Here is a 9,899-nt window from a genome sequence, read left to right as displayed (position 1 = left end):
TATATATATATATATATATATATAATCAGCATTTAGGGGCTGAATTCACCAACCAGACAGTTTTAATACACCTTCTGTTCTGTCATCAAGCAGAAACAAAGAACTAATAGAGGTTCTTTTCCTCTATTTTTTGGCAGGATGACACAAATGGATTTTTYTGAAAGTGTCTGATGCTTTTGTTTGGATGTTTCTTCTTCGTCTGTCACCTATCGTTATTGCTTTCTGTTTCTCTGTCGATGTGTTTTCACCTGTGCATCTTCTTCTGATGTGACTCATCTTTGGAGGAAATACAGCTCAATTACACACACCATGAGGAGACATGGAGAAAAATCTATATTTGTTTTGCCTTTCCTCTTGTATTTTAAAAACATTTTGTGTGACTTTGCCTCATTTCTGAGAGAGCAATCGAGAAAAACAAGACCCAACCGGAAGGCAGAGGCTTATTTTGAGCTTTGAATGTTCAGAAAAATTCTGAAATACTTCAGCTCTGAGGAAAGGTCTTAATAAATGGATTTTTATGTGTTTCTTTTTTTCCCAGTCTCTTTGGCTAATTGAGTGGCAGGCTTGATTGGAGACTGTTGAAAAGCCACAATAGGGGTCTTTCTTTGTTTTCCTCCCAAGCATGTCAAATTAAGTGGCAAAGGGAGGCTGCTGCTTTAAGTGGCAGAGCTTTTTAACATATCTGTGGTCATTAAAAGGAGGTGTGTGGAAAGTGAGAGGAAGCAGAGCGAAAAAGAGAGCCTGTGTGTGTATTTATGTGTGCGTCGTCCACCTGCTCCACATGGGGTAGCTGGAGCTTGAAGGGTCGGGCAGGAAAATGAGACACAGAGAGTTTATTGAAGTCGTGTGTATGTGTGTGAATGAAAGACGGAGGGTGTGTGCTGCCCGGTTTAGTAAGCTGAGCAGTTGTGCCGTGGATTTAAAAGTAATTTCTGGGGCCACATGTGTGCATATTTGGACGGCGAACGCGAGTGCTGGTTGGGTTCTCGGAGCCGTGGTCTGTGATCCTGTCTGGATCGACTTGTGCATGTGTTTGTGTGCGAGTGCCACCTGGTGCGCTGGTCTCCGTCATGTGTAGTCGCTTAAAACGGGCAGGAATTTTCACACATGGCCGTGGTATGTGACCCCTGAATTGCGAAGCTGCTGCCTCAGATTAGACAGAGTCGGATGACCGCCATTGATCCCAACTCAGAGAGGAACGTTAGAGTCGATTACGTGGACAACAGCGGCAGAAACATCCATTGGTTCTAATGGGATATCAATAAAGATGTGTAAAAGTTAAATGACAGTGTAAGGCAAAAAGCAGAGACAATTACCACTTCAGAAGTCAATGTGAATACGAGCCAACAGTCAGGCTACGGAACAACGAATGATGTGGCAGGGAAAAAAAAACTGAGCATCAGTAGTTGCTTTTATGAAGGTTGTCCAGTTAAATGGCTTGTTTATTCTGTGGCCAGCATCACACTGCTTTGCCATCATGCCTCCAGACCAGCTCGCCTCAGTTCTTGGTGCGCAGCAGCTTGCAGATGGCCTCTGTGAACGCCGTCCAAAACCCGGCACTGTTGCAGCCTGTTTTTGAATGACTGCTCAGTGTATTAAATCCCTTTGGCTCCTGTTTCAACGTTGGCAAAATAAAGACAAAAAAGCACACACACACACACACACACACGTGCACAAGATTTCTAAGCTGTGCCATGCATACAAACATAGAAACTGATGAAATTGTAAACAGACAAAAGTGGCTTAATCCGCTGAGAGAATGAGTCAAGTCTTTGGCATCAGAGGAGCTCAGCAACAGATGAAGTGATTGATAATTTATCCTGCATTTCCAGGCTTGAATGAAATRGATTTTATTTCAGTAAAAATACAGTTTCAGTCATTGTACATGGACAAGTTTTGAAGAAAATGGCCTCCACTGATAAGGTCAAATGACTTTTCAAATATTTTTACTGTATCATTAGCCTCATTGGACTCAATTATATTGAGTTCTGATTAGATATTCATGGGGTAGTTTAGCCCTCAAACATTTTGAATCTTGTTCCACAGTTCAGTTTCCATTTGAGGTTTTATTCATAGATGCAGTTTGATAAGACATGAGTGCAGTCTATTCATGTGCAGGCTTTCAAAACCCCTCGTTTGTTCAGTTTTAATAAAACTGACTTTGTGCTGAATATAATGCTTCAACAGAAAATAGGGAAATAACAATGCAGATAGAGCGGAATTATTGATGAATTTCACATCAATGAGAGTTATTTTTGTTGGTTTTTTTTGTCCAAGTTGGTTAAGATTGTGTATCTTTATTAGTTTTAGTTGATGGTTGTATTTTCCTGCAGCAAATTTTCAAATCCATGCCATGTGCAAAAGTTTCAAGTCATCCATCATTTCATAAAATAATTAGTTTCAAAGGAGCCAAACTTTTTGTAATCTTGTGAAATGGTTTTGATCAAAAAAATGGTGTTTTTCTTTCAGCTGCTTTTCAGTTCAGTTTCGGATCACATCCAGAGGTAGAGTAGAATGAAATTGAAATATAAACTGATTCTGGGCAAACATTAAATTTCAGTGACGCTGAGCAGTTCATGTCCGACAGGAACTACAGTGGAAATCATGAGCTACAGCATGGAACAAGCTGCTGTTTCATACCGTTTTAATTGCACACAGTGGCTAAACATTAGCTGAACACATTGACATTAGCACTGAAACATAATGCAGATTTAAGCACAGGTAAGAAACATAAAAACGTCCTGACATGTGGGTCCGGTGGTTTATGCGTGTCTGTCGTCATGCGTGTTTTAGGTGTTTGGTAGCAGAGTCACGTTTAATCAGAGCAATAAACTGTTCAGTGAGAGATGGCCACTGCAGGATTCTGATCCCAGAGGTCCATATKTCATGGGCAGGGTACACTGTGTACCGCACACTGAGGGAATTTATCATAGTTCAAAGAGAGATTTATTATTTTGATTCCTGCACAAMATATCTCTCTGTGTGTGTGTGTCAGTGTGTGTGCAAGGCAAGAAAAAAATGTCATGTTGATTGGTCTCCACTGTCTGTGTTTTCAATCAACAAATGTGATTGAAGCCAGTTGCTGTGSAGCAGACAGACATGTTCAAACCTGAATCTCAATACTGTGTGTCATCTGAAATGTCAAGCTTGTGGCTCTCTGTCCAGAGGAAGCTGGTGGGACCTGCTTGTGTGTCTGTGTGTGTGTGTTAGACATCCATTTGATCAGCTGCAACACTGTTTATACGCAGGAAGAGTTTCGTGAGCTGAAATAATTACACTTGCTGTGAGCTTTCTAACAAAAATCTACACTTTTCAGACCATTTAAAAACTTAATCAGAGCTAAATGTGTGACTACTGCCTAAATATTTAGTTAATTTTTGTGTTGAAGCCAGAGAGTGTCGTTGGGGAGAGGGATGTCTGAGTTTCTCTCCTGGACCTGCTGCATCCACAACCTGATTACAGATATAAGATGGAGATGTATAGTGGTCTATTTTTGTTCCCAGTTTCTTAAAACTTAGGAACTTGGAAAATATTGTACTAAAGGAGACATATCATGCTTTTAAATCCTTCTTTTCACATTGAAATCATTCAGTTGGGGTCTATATAAAATGGAACTGCAATGCTTTGGTCTGAATTCCTCCTTATTGTAACTCCACAAGCCCCTCTTTTACCCCTTTTCTGAGGTGCGTCTCAGATCAACTCRTTTTAAGGCTGTCTCTTTAAATCCACAGCCCACCCCCCTCCAGCTTCCAGAGGGGTTCACTCTAATTTGGTTGAGGGGTTTACGACTTTATAGCTGCACAGAAATGTTTTATTTACAAATGAATTTAAAGATGTAAACAAGGGAAGACTCGTCCATCCAGCCTTACATGTTGGAGCCAGAGGAGAATGAAGACCACCTAATTGTAGTTGGTAAGTCCAGACCTTATTTAGAATTTCCGTAGCAAATATTGTGATGCAATAATTCAGAAAACAACATCGAAAATAGAGAAAACTCAACAGGTTGAAAAATATGACCCAGAATATAAAGATATCTACGCAGTACTGGGAGAGATATAACAATTTTTTGCACTCCTAGAGACTTAAAGGACACAACAAAATGTATTTAACGGCTAATAAAGTGGATTTTGTGTGATCTGTCCTCCTTTTAATTATAAGCTCAATCTTTCTTATGAACGTTTCAGTTTTGTTTATAAGCAGTGCTGGGTGATTTGGTTTTAAAGTAATATAATTAGTTTTCTTTTTATTTTTCATCCAAGTCAAGCAAATATTTGGAATTCAGCCCATTTCCTTTTTATCAATCATTAATGGYCACACAATTACTAAAACAAAAGATGACTGAAACTCTAAAAAAGTGACTCTTAATGTATACAAGTAGAATTTTCCATTTAAGTTGGCAGTTTTTACTTTTATTTTTTTATTTTTTGGGGGGGAGGGGTGTATAAATTCTAAGATGGATTTTCCATAGGTGTTTTTATAGCGAGTGTGTGTGTGTGTGTGTGTGTGTGTGTGTGTGTGTGTGTGTGTGTGTGTGTGTGTGTGTGTGTGTGTGTGTGTGTGTGTGTGTGTGTGNGTGTGTGTGTGTGTGTGTGTGTGTGTGTGTGTGTGAAAGTGTTACTGTATATGCTGCCTAGCATGCATGTTCGAGGTCTCTCCACATGCAGAGCATAGTCGCCATTCTTGGGCTGCAGTCGGACTTTACCATGGTAACACCAGCCGCTCTCTGTTTACACCCCTCGATGAGGCTGGGAAGCATGGGAATCAGAGAAAGAATGTGTGTGTGAGAGAGAAAGAGAGAGAGAGAGAGCGACTGAAAGAAAAAGACAAAGAGCGAGAGTGATCTCGGTGAGATTGAAAGCTAAAGGACCCAAATTTGTGTTTGCCATTTGCAGTCACACAGAGACAGACGGTTATGCTAAAAAATCCAGATTACCGTCTCTCAGCTGAGTCCACTCGGACTGTGGGACCTCTGCGGATGCTGTTCCTCCCCGTCGGGTCTCGCAGTGGAGGCCACTAGAGTCTCCATTATTGTAGCTCCACCAAATCCGGTTTAAGCTCACTAATGACTGGGATTACATGGTTGCCTCGTCTCTCCTCGCTTGCAGTACCAATGACATCCAGCCATGTCCACACTTTGAAACAACGATTTCATGTCCTGAAACTATAATCACCTGAATAAACTTTCATGTAAACTGACACTCTCCAAGTAGGTTAAACACTTCCTCCTTCATGCTTTGAAATCATTTTTTAAGTTGTAATTATAAAATATGTATATATGCATGTATTTATTCATCTTTTATAACAGAAAAGATAATAAAAAGGAAGCTAAATAAACATAACAAAAAGATCCAGCAGGAAATYTACTTCAAATATGGGGTTGATTTTAAAACTTGTTGCTTCCTTAAATATATCCTAGCAATTTCAGTACCTAAATGTAAGCAAAATCAAATAAAATGAAAAGTGTAACATAAGGATCCTGTAGGCGYTCACTTGTTTACATTTCAAGTGGCTTTTATTGATTTTTCACTACGTGCTGTTACATTGAGGAAAAAAAAGAAAATGTACTTGCAGGACCATGGGACCACATAGTTTTATTAAACTTTAAATATTTTGGACTTACACAGCAAAAATAATCTTAGAAGAGGATGGATACACAACATTTTCTATAGTTCTACACAAGACAATRGAGAATAAAAACAATGTAGACAACAGTGATGAAGACAATGCAATAATGCAACACTTGAGCAAATGTATGAACAGTATGACAGTGAGTACATAGTACTATTGTTTATCACAATAAAACAGTTGAAGCTGTGATGTAACAACTAATATATTTTAAAATAAAATGATTTGGTTTCATAGATTTTTATTTTGACTATTAACGTTGAGACTTTTTAGGTGATAATACATATTTTAATACAAGTGAACTGATTCAGAAGTATTAACTGCCAACTGAATCCTTGTGCAGCCCCTGAAACTACTTGTAAAAAACAAAAATCACGTCTTTTATGCAGTTATTTCTTAATGCCTTATTCACTGCATGCATTAAAACTCACCTCTCCCTACAAGAACAGCCTCCTTACAAAAGGAGCTGTGCAGAGAATGTGGAAACCCACAATGGGAACTTTTACCTTCAAAAAGAACAACCTGCCTCGGCTCGGAGGAGGCTGAACCCCGGCTCGTTGCATTTCATGCCACCGCATCACCGAGGGCCCCTCGGTGCCCTCAGCTCTTTTAGAAACTTCAACAACTCCCCTCACAGCCCCCCGTAAGGTGCCTGCTGGCTTCCCCGGTTCCCTCCCACCCGCTTTGTGAAGAGGATTTGAACCCGTGAAAGGCACAACAATGTACAATGGGCCCTCCTTTTTGCCACCCATGAACCAGTTATGAAGGGAGAGGAATATGGACGAAGAGGGTGGGAGGTATGTGGGGGTGGTGGATGTGCAGCCGTTTTACTTTGAGGGTAAAGTGGGGTGGCGGCCTGTAAGGTGCGGGATGCATGCTAATCACGCCCTCCTCTTTTCTGCTGCTGGGGTGCGAGATGGATTGACAAAGACCCAGCAGATGAACCAAGCTGGCCCTCGGTCACCCCCAGCTGAAGCTCGCTGCTATGAAAACCACATTCTTCCTCACAAAGACCCTGTGTTCTCACGGCCGCATGTTCGGCGGCGGCGCTCCATGTCACTCTGCTGTCTCACACTTTTGCCCACGCTCAGTTGTTCTACTGTCTTGACTCGATCACTGAGCTCATTTTTCTCTCTGTGTACCCATTCTTCTGCCACGGCTTCATATTTGCGCCTAACAGAACATTTGCATACCTTCCGTCCAACTCACATATTTGTCACCGAATTTTGGGAAGCGCGAAGCCCACGCCAGCGGGTTCACAGTGACACCCAATGTTTTGGACTCAGCCCATGTCAAAGGTTTCTGTTATTTCATTATTTATTTCATTCAGATTTCAGATTTCACTATCGGCAATGCAGCCCCCAGAACACAATGTTTTGTGCAACAGTGAACTGTTCAGTACAAATGAAAGCATTTATGTTGTACGGTTAAAAGCCTTGCMTTCCTTGAAAGAATGCGTATCGCCCGTCGCCTTTTATGAACWCGAACAACTAGACTAAAAAATTCTCCCACTTTTTTGACCATTTTAACTGCAAAAGGAACATAAAATGAAAAAAGGAAGTCCTTTTGCCCAGTTTTTACAGAATACTTGGAATATTTTATTTGCTGCTCTCTGCTCTGTTCATTCATTCTGTTGCTGTCCTCCACCCCACTACTCTCTGCACTGTGTGTGGGAGAGAGGTGACAATTAGGTTTATTTACAGACTTCCTGCAATGGTGCAAATAAAATCACCGTAAGAAAACAAATCTTGGCTGTTATTCTCTACTTTTCAGAAACTGTCACAGTTGTTTCTGGTTGCACAAAATGTTTTTTTTKGGGGGGGTCAAATCTAATAAATACCCACACCAAATTTGAACTGTCTGTAAATTTGACTGAGATGTAACCCAGTTGTGGCAGCCATCATGGAGTGGATTGAGTTGAAAATATAACCAGTTGAAGACGTTCATTTAAGAGTTTCTTCAAAATCTGACCACTGTTTCACAAGATATTTTGTTTACAGACAGAAAAATGAACACACATAGGCAGGTATTGCCCACCTTTTGGGGGTAGATGGGTTATAAAGTTACAAGTTTCTTGAACATGACTAGTTTTACACACATCGATTTGTTTTGTCTAAACTGGGCTCAACAGGTAAGAATGGTGTTTAAACACATTGTTAGGTCAGTTGATCAGCATCTTTTTAAAGCGTGAACTTCAAAGTCACCACAATAAAACTCATGTTTCTTTCAAAGCTTCAGCCCGTTGAACATTTGCTTTTTGTGAAACGAGACAGACACCAGATAAACGGCCGTAAATCTAATTATATGTTGCGCTCGGCGTCAGTTTTGACTTTTGCCTGAACAAATTGAAGGGGTTTCAAATTGATGCTCCACCTTCAAGAAGCCACTTCGTTTTTTATTTAGTTTGCCATGGATTAAAAATAAACTCTCTCTGTTGATGTGTCGGCCTTGAAGGGTTCAGAACCAAGAATTTCCCGAACACATTTACAAGCATAGACTGTAATTTTTGAGCTATTATTTAAGAGCTTATTTTTTTTAAATGCTAAATATTTTCAGGTTGTTCTTTTAGCCTTCATGTGTTTGATACTGTACAGATGTGACCTTTCCAACAGGGTGAAAAGAATCTGATCTGAGTTCAGGTGCAGTGTTGAAGAGGTGAAAGAGCTCAGCAGTGTGTGGTCATGTTGGGGTAAAATGAGGAGGTGGGCTGGGATGGGGGGGTCTGTACACATGTGTATGTTTGGAGAACTGGTGTTGACACAGACACAGCCGCTCCATTGTCCTCCTCAATCTGCAGTCAGGATGTTTGAGGGACGCCTCGTCGCTCGGCTTCCTCTAATCTCTGCTGGAACCTAAAAAAAAAACCCCGCGGCTCCACGGGCCTCTGGTCCTCCAAAACACCGTCAGCACCGGTAAAAGCCAGGCACATGCTGGTGAGAAAAACTGGGAAGGTTACAGCTGAAAATTATGGAGCAGTCAATTACAGATTACACATGAGCTGTTTGAAAATTGCAGGCAGCGAAATAACCCGAGGGATTACTCCAAATCCACTAAGTAATCCTTTGATTTTAATGGCTCGTGATTTAGTTTTGTCTTTTGAACATTTAAAAAAAATATATAGAAATGAAGCCATATAAACAACTTTTATGGGACTTCTCTGCACTTTAAAGTAATATTATCAATCACTTTCTTCTCTAATGGGTTATTCTCTGTGTTTTCTGTACTTTGAAAGGAAATTTTTCCCTTTTTATTTTTAAATGGGCCAAAAAATGGTTTTGTCTTTGTTGATGCTCCAATGAATTTGAATATTACTCACTGTTTAGTGTTTGAAACATTCCCATTTATAAAACAGGGGAATTTAGTCCTGTTACTTTAATAGTGTTGTGCAATGATGGTATTTATTACTGATTATAGACTTTTTGATCTGAGGGAAAAAATTAAAAAGGAAAAATATTTTTCTCTTCTGGGAAAAATATGGTTTGTAACAAAATTCACATTTTAACGTTTCAATATTTCACTGATGTCATAAAATAGGAGTAAAAAAATCAAACCTACAGTTTCTACACGTCTTTGCTTATTACCAGAGAATGCAGACTGTTTTCTTAATTTCAACTTCTCAGAGATTAATTATTCATTTTGAGCTCTGAGGCTGGTAATGTGCTGTAGACTGGCTTTTATCCTGAAGGAGACTTTGTCAGGCCCCCAGGAAAGTGATATAAGTAGATTCATTTCAAGGTGGTTGTTACTCCAAAGAATTTATTAGATTTAGTTAATGAGAGAGCGAGGCAGAGTGCAGGTTGGGGAGCTGGAACGTAATTAAGCTGCGGGTCTGACGATGCCACTGTTACACACTTTGATTAAAAACACACTCGGCAACTAATCTCCACCAAATTAAAGTGGTTACATCATTTGGCATGGTCACCTTTTTTGGTTCTTTCCTCCAAATTAGACAAATCCCTCTTTCCTTTTTGCCCCTGTCTGTTCACACCACCTCCTCACCTTCTGCACTCCAACTCCCCAACCCTCTGAGATCTGGGTAACCTTTTTTTTTCAGGTTTATAACTTCCATATGCCCTGCTGGGCCTTTTATGGCTGGACTGCGTAATACAGGAGAAGCTTTTATATTTCCAGGCCAGTACACATATGTTTTCATGTCTGAGCAATAATGAGTGTTGGTATAGATTTCCTGTGGCTCAAACACTAGACTTAATTGACCCAAACAGCTCTGAGTGACTTGGCACCTCCCGTCTCAACCTTACCCCTCTGTCCCGTTG

At 40.3% G+C, this 9,899-nt stretch overlaps 1 protein-coding gene across 4 annotated transcripts in view; it reads left to right on the top strand.

Annotated features, from left to right (window-relative positions):
* sema6a (sema domain, transmembrane domain (TM), and cytoplasmic domain, (semaphorin) 6A) overlaps positions 1-9,899 on the top strand; it is a 125,363-nt gene that overhangs the window by 59,369 nt on the left and 56,095 nt on the right. The window lies entirely within an intron of this gene.

This window comes from Austrofundulus limnaeus, unplaced genomic scaffold (assembly GCF_001266775.1).
Source record: "Austrofundulus limnaeus strain Quisiro unplaced genomic scaffold, Austrofundulus_limnaeus-1.0 Scaffold14, whole genome shotgun sequence".
NCBI lineage: Eukaryota > Metazoa > Chordata > Actinopteri > Cyprinodontiformes > Rivulidae > Austrofundulus > Austrofundulus limnaeus.
The sequence above is the reverse complement of the archived record's forward strand: the minus strand, read 5'-3'. Positions and strand labels throughout refer to the sequence as shown.